Source organism: Hylobates moloch, unplaced genomic scaffold (assembly GCF_009828535.3).
Source record: "Hylobates moloch isolate HMO894 unplaced genomic scaffold, HMol_V3 SCAFFOLD_2, whole genome shotgun sequence".
NCBI classification, from domain to species: domain Eukaryota; kingdom Metazoa; phylum Chordata; class Mammalia; order Primates; family Hylobatidae; genus Hylobates; species Hylobates moloch.
The window spans coordinates 142,650,674-142,664,389 of NW_026652277.1; the positions used below are offsets into that span (position 1 = coordinate 142,650,674).

The 13,716-nt window shown below is 36.7% G+C and overlaps 1 long non-coding RNA gene across 1 annotated transcript in view; it reads right to left on the bottom strand.

Moving 5' to 3' along the window:
• LOC116471659 (uncharacterized) overlaps positions 1-13,716 on the bottom strand; it is a 54,621-nt gene that overhangs the window by 34,202 nt on the left and 6,703 nt on the right. Inside the window, exons 2-3 of the long non-coding RNA XR_004248838.1 lie at positions 5,409-5,576; positions 2,821-2,961 (exon numbers count right to left, since the gene is read on the bottom strand). This is a non-coding gene — a long non-coding RNA (uncharacterized LOC116471659). The remainder of the gene's footprint in view (positions 1-2,820; positions 2,962-5,408; positions 5,577-13,716) is intronic.

The window sequence follows — 13,716 nt, forward strand, 5'->3', positions numbered from 1 at the left end:
TTTTTAAAACTTCATATAAATGGGATAATATCGTAGGTGCTTTTTTGTAAGGTATCTCTCACTTAGTATAATCTTTTAAAAATGTATCATGTTAATGTGTGTATCACTTGCTTATTCTTTTTTTATTGCTGGATAATATTACATTATGTAAGTATACTACAGGTTTTCAAATACATTTCCCTATACTTCCAGGTTTTGACCATTATGCATAAAATGCTTGTTTTTGTTTTACTTGGGTAAATAGGTAGAATTGGAATTATTGTGTTATAGGGTAGGTATGTTTAGTTTATATTCAATTGTTAGATCTTTTCATGTATGAGAATTCTACTTGCTCTGCATCCTTAACAATGTTTGATATTATTAGTCTTTTTAATTCTACTCATTTTGACGGATGTGTAGCCCCTTGAGGTTTTAAAATGTATTTTTCTGATGACTAATGATGTGCATTTTTTTGTGCGTGTCATTCATCCATATATCCTTTTTGTGAATTTCTCTTTTCAAATCTTTTACTTATTTTTTATTGGATTGTTTAACTTTTTTATTATTGAGTCATAGGAATTACTTACGTAACCTGGCTACCAGTCTTTTTTTTTTTTTTTTCTGAGACAGAGTCTCGCTCTGTCACCAGGCTAGAGTGCAGTGGTGTGATCTCAGCTCACTGCAACCTTTGCCTCCCAGTTTTAAGCGATTCTCCTGCCTCAGCCTCCTGAGTAGCTGGGACTACAAGCGCGCACCACCATGCCCAGCTAATTTTTGTATTTTTAGTAGAGACCGGGTTTCACCATGTTGGCCAGGATGGTCTTGATCTCTTGACCTCGTGATCCACCCACCTCAGCCTCCCAAAGTGCTGGGATTACATGCGTGAGCCACCGCACCCAGCCAACTTATGTAACCTGGATACCAGTCTTTTATTATCAGATATATGTTTTTAAAATATTTTCTCCCAGACTTCAACTTCATGGTTCATGTGTTCTTTTGATGAGCAGCTTTTAAGTTTAACAAATTGATAATTTATAATTTTCATTACAGTTATTACTTTCCATAGTCTAAGACATTTTTGCCTATGCCCAAGTCATAAAGATATTATTTTTTGATTTCCTTAAAATCCCAATGATTTAGGCTTTTATATTTAGGCCTATAAGACATTGCAAGTTGATTATTATATATGGAATAAGGTGCAGATGTACTGTCATTTTTTTCAAGATTAGTATCTAGATATTTCAGCACCATTTATTGAAAATACCTTATTCTTCATAGTATTGCTTAGAGACCACTGTCAAAGCTCAAATGGCTGTGTAAAGCATGTGCTTATTTCTGTGATATTTATTCTGTTCCATTACTCTACTGGTTGAACCTTATGCCAGTATCACACTGTCTGGATTAGTGAGAGATTTACAGCGAGTCATGAAGTTAGGTAATATGTTCTCCAACTTTGTTCTTTTCCAAGACTGCTTTGTGTATATCCAGGTCATTTGCATTTCCATGTAAATTTTTAAATTAACTGGTCATTTTTTACCAAAAAAAAAAAGTCTTTGCAGTGTGTTAAATCTATGCATGTATTAGGGAGAATCAACATCTTTACAATAATGAGTCTTTCAATTCATAAACGTACTATATCTCTATTTATTTAGCTCTTATTTTATTTCCCTCAGCAATATCTTGTAATTTTCAGTATAGGAGTCTTCTATACTTTTCTTAAATGTACTGCCATGTATTTTAGTTTTTGATACTGTTATAAAATTTTCAGTTTCATTTTATGATTGCTTATTGCTTATATTTGAAAATACAATAAAGTTTGCATATTAACTTTGTAACCTATGGCATTGCTAAATGCACCCATTATTTCTAAAAACTTTTCCATAGATTTTGTAGGATTTTCTTTGTAAACAATTATGTCATCTATGATTTAAAAAAAAGCAGACTAACTTCTTCGTTTCCTCTAATATCACTATTTTTTTCTTGTTGCACTGGCTAAGACCTCCAATATGATGTTGAATATAGATGGTGAGAGTGAACATCCTTCCCTTGTAAGGTAGGGCATTTTAAAACTGAAAAAAAGAAGGGAATAAACTCAGAATAAAAAAATAATTCCCAGAAAGCATTGTTATAACTATTGCTTTAAAGACTACGTAATTTAAATAAATTGAAAATAAAACATTTTATATTTAAATAATACAATATTTAACATTTCTGACCCTCTTAATATTTTAGGATAACAATTTCTTTCTGGTGTCATTTCTATTCAGCCTGAAGAACTTTCTTTAGCACTACTCTAGTAGAGGTAGGTTTATTAGTGATGATTTATCTTAGTTTTCTTTGATCTGAAATGTCTTTATTTCACCTTTACTCTTGAAGGATATGTTCATTGAGTGTATAATTCAAAGTTGACAGTTGTATGGTCTTGTTGTTTTACACTTTAAAAATGTTGTTCCAATACATTTTGGCTTCCATAGTTTCAGATAAAAAGGTCAGTAATAATTTGAAGCAGTGGTCTCCTTTATGTAATGTATAAGTTTTCTCTGGTTGCTCTAAAAATGTTACTTATATTTGGTTTTCAGCAACTAGACTAATGTAAGCAAACACTAAATTTTCTTTATATTTATCCTGCTTGAAGTTTGTCAAAATCCTTGATTACTAAATTAGGGAAAACTTGAGATATTATTTTCTTAAATATTTTTCACTCCATGATCTCTCTCCTTTCCTTCTGAGACTCTAGTTACTTGCATATGAGATATTTTTCTCTTCCCTTACTGGCTCCTGGGGCTTTTGCTATTTTAAAAAATGTTATCCTCATTTTCAGATTAAATAATTTATATTTACCTGTCTTCAAATTTTATTGGCTCTTTCCTCTGTCATCAACATTCTGCTGTCATTCACAGGAAATGAATTATTAAATTTCACATATTGTCTTCTTCTGCTAGAATTTTTATTTGGTTCTTTTTTCAAGTATCTGTAGTTTTGCTGAAATTTTAAAATTTATTATGAGATTTTCCTTCAACTCACTGAGTATAATTAAAATATCTGCTTTAAGCATTTGTCTGCTAATCCCAACCACTGGGTTATCTTGTGGTTGCTCTCTGTTGATTATTTTGCTTTCTGAAAATGAATCACGTTTACCATGTTGCTAATGTCAAAGAATTTTGGATTGTATCCTGAATATTGGAAATACCATGTTGTAAAAACTCAATTCTTTATATTTCTCCAAATTGTTGATATTTGCTGCTTTATCAAGCAATTAACTTGGCTAGATTCCAACTATCAGTGCTGTCTCTTTGTAGCAGCTTGCATTTCAGTTTAATTATTTTATTATTAGCTTGGCTGGCTGTAGTGTGACCCGTGCTTCTGTGTTTCAGGGTCAGGCAGGGATTTTGGCAGAATTAATACATAGAATTTATGGTTTACCCTTCTGGCTCTCTCTTTCTGGGATTTTCTCTTCATTTTCTGGCAGTTGATGTTGCCCTAAACTTTGTCCTCTGGGAATGCAAACCCCTGATTTTTCTATCAAGGTTTCTGCCACCCTGCACAGTGTAGACCATGGCCAGTCCCTGGGTAAAAGTCATGTAAGTACAAGACTTATTATGAGCCAGTTACTTCTTTATGAGCTACTTACTTCTAGAATATGCCTGCTTTTGTACACTATCCAGAGCTTTCAGGTAGTGTGTATGTGTGTGTGTGTGTGGTTTCTACTTGTTTTATTTTTGGTTTTGATTCACTACGTAGTTGTTGCATGAGGAGGGTCAATCTACTAGGAGCTCACATGGCCATGAAAGCCAAATTTGGTTGTCATTTTTGGAATTTTAAAAACATATAGAATTGTTAAGTCTCTAGAAGAAAAATGTCAATTGCAGTGTCTTAAATGTCAAGGAAAATATATATGTATTATAGAAGTCTTATTTTCTCTTGAACTAGCTCCCAGTTTACTTTCATAGCCTTCAGAAGAGTCAAAGTCATGATACGACCCCCTTGCAACATTTTATTGTAACAATATACTTTAGACCTAGAAGGAACAGTTATCTACAGTTGAGCTAATGTTGACATTTCAGAGACACAGATTCTGTAGAAATGGAATAGATTCAAGTGACACAGGTAAACCTTCTAATTTTACAGATGAGAAATTGAAGACCAAATGATTACGTGATTTAAATATTAGCATACATCAGAATCAGCTAAAGTTCACTGATGTCGCACATCCAATAAGAGCTATTTGGAACATATCTTAGAAATTTTACTTTCATAATATATCACTACATATTACTATCTCTCTTTTGGGTGTATTTACAGCTGTATTATTTTATGAGCTGCTAAGATTATCACGGGGGGTCTTGAGTGGTTGGTATACATAGGACAATAAAGTCAAAAGGCATCTAGCTCTTCACCTATATGTAGCTTTGTCTCTGTCTGCTCATCTTTTAAAGAGAATTATAACATGAATCCAGGGGTAGGAAAACTTTATCTGTAAAGTGGCAGATAGCGACTATTTTAGATTTTGTGAACAACATTCCATTGTATATTATTTGTTCAACAGCCCCTTAGAAATATGAAAATCATTCTTAGAGCTGCACAAAAACAGGTGGTAGACTATAGTTTGCCAACTTTTGCACATTAGAATTCCTGCTGTAAAATGTTGAAGCATCAGATGAGGTAACACAGATAGAAAACATTGTAAATCATGTTATTCATATGTGTGGTATTATTAATGGTAATAGTTACCCATTGTCATTTGGAGGGCAGTACAAAGGCCTGAGGGAATTGAACAGAGATAAGGTAGGTTTTCATAGGGGAATGAGGTAGAAAAATTCTAGAAAAATTGTGGCAGATACTATTTTCCAAGGAGTAGCATGATCCATGAGCAAGGTAAGGTAGGAAACACCCACACACATGATTATTTCACAATATTTTTGTAAACCCAACCTTAGCAAAAAGAATCTGGTTGCTTTGGAATTAGAGAAGAATGGCTAAAATCAGCCATCTTGTCATCTCTAGCCAAGAATATGCCATAACTTGACTTTCTCATAATTTCTTTTAATGTATTTTTTCAACAAACTTTTGAATTTCTCTCTCAGTTCCTGTTTTTAACTTTTATTTCATAGTCTTTCAAATGAGTATTGTAAATTTAAAGATGATCATACTCTTGAATTTTCACTACTGCCTTTTAATGAACATAAAATAATTTTGTCTAGAGGATATAAAAATACTTTATGAATCATGATTTTCTGGGAGAAACAAGCAAGTTTTCTCAAGAATGAATTCTTAAGTCAAGTTCATTGACATTTATTACTGATAACATTAAAAATTACCCTAATTTTATTTATTTTTTTCTATGAACTTAAAAAGACTATTCTTAAAATAATAACATAGCATATTTTCTAGAGCAAGGGACTGAGAATTCTTACAGATCTGTTACCCACCATAATAACTGGAGATTAGCAGATCACGACCCCATATGCCTGTAGAATTTCATGCACACATGCCATTTTGAGAAAAACTGGCACTATGATGGACAGTCTCTTAGTTGTGAAAAGCCTGTGCTGTAAATCATTGTTGAGTTGTAATTTCACGATATCTCTCAGTCATGCCTAAAATAAGAAGTAAATAATCAAATAACAAATATCACGCATCACAGAACAAGCTGAATAATCATGTTAAACATATTGACTAATTCTTGAACTTAACTATTTGATGAAAAGAGGGGAGCATTGAATCAACTGATGAGGCATATGAATAATAAGACTATTACATGAGCTATGGGGAAAAAAAGCCCTAGAACTCCCAGCCACAACCCACAGACAGAATAGAATAGTATCAATAGAATCTGCTAATAGAATAACAGAATACAAATCAGAAGCACAATCTCAAAAATGTGTTTATGAGTCACAACCTACTCACATTTCTCATTGGAATTACTGATTTCTATGACTAACCTTGCGACTTTTAAAATGATACTGGAAATGACAAAATTACCCTTCAAAATGTAAAATACAAAAATAACTGGGTTAGCTCTTGTTTTAAAAGAAAGGCATAAAAATTACTTCTATGCAATCAGGTTAACCCAAGAGGAAAAACAACAACAAAACGAAACCCTTGGAGTCATTTAACTCCTTCTCTGTCACTCTTTTTACTATATTACAGCTATCGCCATATTCGACAGATTCTACCTCTAATGGTGACTACCACCTGATAAATGTCTATCAAATACTTACTCTGTGTCAGGCACAGTTCTATCAACTGGGGCAGAATAGGAGTGAAAAAGTCCCGTTCTCATGGAGGTTAAAATCTAATGGGAGGTGGAGGTATGACAATTAACAAATGAAAACATAAATACATACTACATCAGTCGGATGAGTACCATGAGGAAAAATAAGATAAAGGGATAGAGGTGACTGAGGATGAGGTGTTGGGGGTGGTGGTGACATTTTATTTAGGTTGTTTAAGGAAGGCTTTTCTGACAAAGGGATATATTGAACAGTGACCTGAAGAAAGTGGGGGAGTGGAAAAGCAACCTATGCAACATTGTGAGACCCTGTCTTTAAAAAAATAATAAAATTAGCTGAGTATAATGGCGCACACCTATAGTCCCAGCTACTCAGGAGGCTGAGATAGGAGGATGGCTTGAGTCTGACAGACTAAGGCTGCAGTGAGCTGTGATCATGCTACTGTACTCCAGTCTGGGTGACAGAGCAAGACACTGTCTCAGAAAAAAATAAAATAAAATAAATAAAACGTGTGGGTGGGTGCATACGACAAGCAGCAAGGGCACTCCAGGTAGAGGGAACACAGATCAAGGCCCTCTGGTGAAAGCATGAATGGGACATTTAAAGAAGGTGGCAGTGAAAGTCTGTGTGTGAGGGTGTGGCATGAAGGGTGTGTGTGGCGAAAAGATGGCACCATATAAAAGCCCTGAAGGAAGACTTTGGATTTTAACTTAGGAAGCCACTGGTGCCCCTTCCCACTTCATACCCTATTCATGTCTCAACATAACAATGCAGCATAACAATTGGCATAACAATAACATAACACAGCATAACAATAACCTCATGTCTTGCCTCCTGGATCTCCTCCCTCTAGTGCATATTTTACTTTGCCACAATATCTGTTTGTTTTTTAACTCAGAACCGATTATGACTCTTCTATTAGGAATAGACAAAGTTTGGGTTTCAAATAAGAGAGAGCGCAGTAACCTGAGATTAACAACCCTGGGAAGTTTTTATCCCCTGAAATGGGTTGAACTGTGTCCCCACAAAAGATATGTAAAGTCATAACCCCAAGTACTTCAGAATGTGATCTTTGGAAATAATATTGTTGCAGAAGTAATTATTTCAGATAAGGTCATACTGGAGTAGGATGGGCTCAATCCAACATGACTGGTGTTTTTATAAGACGAGAAGAAGAAACACAGAGATAAGCACACAGGGAGAAGATGGTGGAGATTAGAGTGATGCAGCCACAAGCTGAGGAACACCGAGGATTGCCAGCAAGCACCAACAGCTAGAAGAGGCAAGGAAGGGCTATTCCCTACAGGTTTCAGAGGGAGCTTGGCCCTGTCAACGACTTGATTACAGAACTATGAGAAAATAAATTTTTGTTGTTTTAACGTATCCAGTTTATGGTACTTTGTTATAGCAGTCCTAGGAAACTAATACAACTCCCTTTGGCCCAAAGGGAGAAACTTTCAGAACCCAGATATGGTAGCACCTATGGCCTTCAATACAGCATACAGGTAAGTGGCAGATTGAGAGCTGAAAAAATAAACATCCTCAGTCCTCTGATTACCTGCAGTTACCTTTCATTTGTTGAACTAAATTGAAAGACAGAGGGTAATTGAAGCCATTGATGTGTGCCTCTGTGGATCAGCCTCCAGGGGCACAGAGGGAGGACAAGAGAAGAAAGAGAATCTAGAAGAAAATAGAACTATCTTGCACAAAGTCCCTGATATGGTTTGGCTGTGCCCCACCCAAATCTCATCTTGAATTGTAGTTTCCATAATGTGTCGTGGGAGGGACCCAGTGGGAGGTGATGGAATCATGGAGGAGGTTACCTCCATGCTGTTCTAGTGATAGTGAATGAGTTCCCACGAGATCTGATGGTTTTATAAGGGGCTTTCCCCTGACTTTGCTCTCATTCCTCTCCTTGCTAGTGCCATGTGAAGAAGGGTGCATTTGCTTCCCCTTCTGCCATGATTGTAAGTTTATTGAGGCCTCCCCAGTCATGCAGAATTATGAGTCAATGAAACCTCTATCCTTTATGAATTACTCTAGGGTATATCTTTATTAGCAGCATAAGAATGGACTAATACAGTCCCTAAAAAACTTTGTGTCAGCTTATCTTTCCTGCCTCGTCTCTTGTTCTTTCTTAACAAATAACATGTAATCAGATATACAGGACCATTCGTACAATCAAGACATCAGGGACCAGTGCCACTCAAGGCACTCTATATGTTCTGCTATCATGTAGATTGCTTATATAGTCCATCTTCTAAAATACTTACTGTATTTTCCACCTTCTCCATCTGTAAAAATCTGACTCATCTTCCAGGCCCTCCATGAAGCATTCTAAGATCCCCCTAGGAAGAAATGACCCCTGCATTGCAACTCCCAGAGTCCTGAGTTTACAGTTCTCTAATTGTATCCACCAAAATCTGTCTGATATTATAGTTAAGGATCTGCCTTCTTTATGTAATTGCAAGATTCCTCAGGGCTTGAATTGACCATTTATAGGCCCTATGTGTACCACAACAATGTACACAAGTAGTGATTCATATACATTAAGTTGAAAGTGATAATTTTAGTATTGAAATGAACCCTAGAGTCATCCAGTTCAATCTGCCCAATTTATAGAAGTAAAACATGAGGCCCAAAAAAGTGCAGGCAAATGGACAATTAATGGAACAATAGAAGTAGGATAAAGATATTTACTTGTATGGTCTGGTATCTTTCCCGTACAAATATGGAACAAACGTCATTGTCATCAAGCTCTTAATAGAAGCTCCAAAGTCTTACAAAGATAAGAAAAAATAATATGTAAACGAGTTAGGAATATGTAAGTAAAAAGCTTTTTAACATACTTGCATGTTGGGAAATTTTTAGAAAGTATTTGAGAAAATATTTTGAGCTTTATTGATAACACAATGTTTGTAAAACAGCTTGTGGTATTTAACATCCTGCAAAGGATGGCAGCTGGGTTCTCCCATTCCAACTTGGTAGCAGTGTCTTAAAAGATAAATAGATAAAATTATTTGCCATATTTTAAAATAAATACTACTGTATCACTTAAGCTGTCAGTTTCAAAACTTTCAGAATCATTTAATACTCTTGTTGATTTTGTCATGCAAAATGTCAAAACCAATTTCATGTAGCTCATAAATAAAAATGGCAGGTTTCTTATCTATATTACCTAATAAAATGAACTTTCTTGTATGACCAGATTGGGTATTTTTTATATTAAACTTATTCTTACATTAATGGATGCTATACCTTCTCAATGACATCTTTCTGCTGGGGAAAAAAAATCACAAATGAAAACCTATAAAAGTTAATGATGTAGTGGTTAGTCAGTGGTAGTCAGGAGCTTCCAAGACTACTCTCAAGTTCAATACTGCTATAGAAGGACTCACAGAGTTCAGCAAAGCTGTTTACCCACAATTATAGTTTATTACAGTGAAAGGACACAGATTAAAATCAACACCAAGAAAAGGCACATAAAGCATGGTCCAGACAGAGTTAACAGTGGTCTTCTCCTGGTGGAGTTGTGCAAGCCGTGCTTATTTCTCCTAGCAATAATGTGTGACTATGTGCATTGAGTATTGCCAACCAGGAAACTCACCTGAGCCTTGGTGTCTGGGGTTTTTATTGGGGGATAACCACCCACATAGCTGACCTTAGTTTCTAGCACCTCCAGAGTTCAAGCCTATACTGCCTGACTCAGGCCCCCACCATAAATCACATTGTTAGCACAGACTATGTGGCATGGCTCAAGGACCCCAAGTCAAATAAAGACACTCCTCTGGCTGGCCATTCCAAAAGATTTGAGGTTACCTCTCAGGAGCTGGGGGCAAGAGGCAAACCTTTCTTTAGGCGAGGTTGATCCTTTACTATACAAGTGTGCCTTGCAAATTTAAAATATAAATTTCTAGAGAATAGGGTCCCATCCTGTTGTTTCTACCCTGTACCTGAAGTGTCCAACCCAAGGTTCCAAACTGTCTTGATTTATGGTGCTCTTCTATTATTTTTCATGGTACCTTTTAGGTCAAAAGAAATTCCTAATAGTAATTGGGTCCAAACAACATAACAGTAGCATTTGCATGTGTTGATAGGTAATACTGTGATTCCCTCAAGAATTTTTAATGTTCCATGTGATCTTATGGGTTTGCTGCAGTGCTTCAGAACACCTCAACCCATAATTTGGAAAGTTCAGTTCCATATGATGCTTTAAGTTACTACAGAATAGAATTATTATATTGTTTCTTTCCTTTAAAAATGCTTTTTTGCAATCGAAATATGTGCAGAATGCCAGGAGCTGGGCTTCCATATACAGGCAAAATCTGCTCTGGAATGTCTGAAGTGTTTCATAGATGTTATAAAGGGAAATCTGGAGAAAGGATTATTTTCTCTATTAAACAAGTTAGTAAACTAAATTTTCCAGAGCTTGATGCATGATATAACAGACATCCAGGAAATGTTTCAATTGTAAATTCAATTGTAACACAAAAAACGAAGACTTGCTTACCTTACTCTGTCTTGGATGTGCATGCAAATAGTAGCTTTTAACACCAAGCTTATTTCTCTGTTCATTGGGATGAAGATTTCACTCAAACAACAACAACAACAAGAAGAACAACAACTTTCTCTTTCTTGTTCATTATAAAAGCAGAAATAGGAATTAGCATCAAAAATTAAGAAATATTAACTATGACCAAGTTTAATTTATTAGAACACTCTTGCCATTGGAAGAAGTAACAAGAAAATTCAAAAAAGATGAGGAAGGGAAACTGTCAGAACCTCACCTGAGAAAGAAAACCATAGCACGTAATGCAAATTTGTAAGTATAGAAGGGGATTAACAGTTAATATTTAATTTTGCCCTTTTCATTTAAAAGAATATGCCCATTAATTTCAAAGTGTGATGTTATATATAGTTTTTTTAAATTCTGAGAAATCTCTTTAGAATGATGAAGGAATTAAATTCTGTCACATTCACACTATCTGATGGGATTATAAATTGGTGATAAGTTTCTGTGATAATGTGTGCCAAAAGCCTTGAAAATACATCCACCCTTTCTGCATCAATTTAATTCTTAGGACTTCATCCTGTGATATATTAGGAATGCATATAAAAATCGTTATATGTTAATATAATATATTCATTATATATGAGATATATTAACATATATTTTATATATTTTATTAAAATAATGAATGATATATTTTTAATATAATGGAATTAGTTAAATTATGACATAACTATATAGTAAAACACTATATGGCTGCGAATCATGATAATGTAAAGATGTATTAGTTGCATGAAAAATGTTGAGGATACATTACTAATTAACAAAAGCAGGAAAGGAGTGTTATTTTATTTTGGCAATAGTGCCACTTATTAATATATATTTTATACACACAAATGCAAACACTAGAAGGAAATATACCAATGTGTTAAAGTGGTTATTTTGGGTAATAAGTTACAAGTGAAGACCTTTTATCCTTCCTGCCTGACCGCCCGCCTTCCTCCCTTCTCCTCTCTTTCCTTCCTTCCCTTATTTCCTACCTCCTTTTCTCCTCTTCTTCCCTCTTCTTGGTTTCCTCTGTGTTCTAAGCATTTGGGTTTTTATTACTTTTAAAATTTAAGCAAATTATACTGTTTTGCTTTATTTTTAACTTTATCTCATACAAGTTGGCTATTTGGATTTTTCCTTAGGGGATTTAGGTGGAAAAAGAAAGTGAAATGATTGTATTCCTCTCTTTTCCACATGATGAACCCTTTCTTTCATGATTCCAAATTCTCTTCCTCCACATATAAGAGGGAAGAAATAAGAAAGGCAGGATGAACATCACACTGCAACTTTCAGAAGCAGATGTAGAAAAAATTCCACCGCAGACACTGTTTTTTAGGAATTTTTTTTTAATTAAATTATTTCTATATTTTATACCTATTTTGACAATTGAGAGATTGGTAGAAAAACAAGTCAGGTATTTGCTGTAATTGTTTCATGGCATTTAAATATTATGTATTTCTTCTCCACAATAGTTCAGAAGAAATTAGTTTTGGCTTTGATATGTAAAACTAAAACGAGTCATAGTTTTTCTGATATAACATTTTTAATGAGTTAATAAATCTCAACTCTTTAACGTCTCGATAAAAAATTTCGGACAGTTCAAAATGGCTAACTAGAGGCATCCAGCACTCATCTCCTCCACAGAGAAGGAGGAAAACAGTAAGTAGATAAACAGATTGAATACAGCATCAAAGAGAGAACACTGGAATTCAGCAAGGAAGTGACATGGAATATCTGAGGCATGGAAGGAGAGAGAAACAAGGCAGCTGGCCCAGCTGGGATCTGAGAGGAGCCAAAAGAGGCTCCCCACTGTGGGGAAAGGGTAAGGGAGAGATCCCTAGAAGTAGACTCCTGCAGTCCTGAGAACTGAGAATAGTATACGGAGCTGCCTGGGGTCCTTGCAACACAACTGTTCCAGAGGGGAGCTCTTGCTGGGTCTAACACATTCCCCAGACCCAAGCAGCGTGGTGCTATTTTGAGAGCCCCCACTAGCCTACATCCTGCCCTGTGGCCCAAAAGCCCTGCATCTTCACATTCCCGGAACGCTGCCAATATTGATAATCCCCCATGACAACCCAGAGCGCTGCAACACGGAGACGCTGGCTGAACCTAATGGTGCTGCTGCGTTCCAAGCCTCTAGCCCATGCAGAGTCTTACATCCCAGGGAACAGACAGTGCAGCACACTGGGGAGGATGCACCCAGGAAGAAGTAAGGCAAAATGTGCACTCCCCAGAGCCTGAAGAACACCACTGCCACTGACAGCCAGCCCAGTCACCCCAGCAGAAGGGGCACCATGCACATGTACATGCCTTCAGTGGACCTGGTGACTGGTCCACGCAGATGTCATCCAAGGGCCTGAGGACAGGCCAACCTTGCTCACTGCTGCTATCACCCAAGCACAACAGCTGAAGGCTTGGGGACCAACCCACCCTGCCTGCTGCTTCTGCTATATGAATGCGTTATCAGGGGGCCTAACAGCAGACCCAGTCTACCTACCACTGGTGCCTAGGCAAGCTGCCTGGGACACTGGGGATTGCCCTGCCTCACACACTACAGCCTGTGCACACGTACACTATCGGGGACCCAAGGACAGGCCTGCCATGCTTGACATCATGCTTGCCAGTGCTCAGGTATGCCATCTGAAGTCCTGAAGACTCACCTGCCCTGACTGAACCATTGGCATATGCACACAACATCAGTAGGTTTGTCATTGCCAGCTGGGCCTAACAACAGACACAGCCTGCCTGCCAATCGTGCCAAAGCATGCTCTCTGGGGGCCTTGGAATTGACGCACCTCATTTGCTGCCACCAGTGCCTATGCATGCCTTCCAGAGGCCTGAGGACAGGCCTGCCCAGCCTGCCAACACCTGTGCAAATAAACTGGGAGTCTGAGAATTGAACAGTCCCACCCACCACAGCCTGCACCCACGTGTAACACCTGGGGC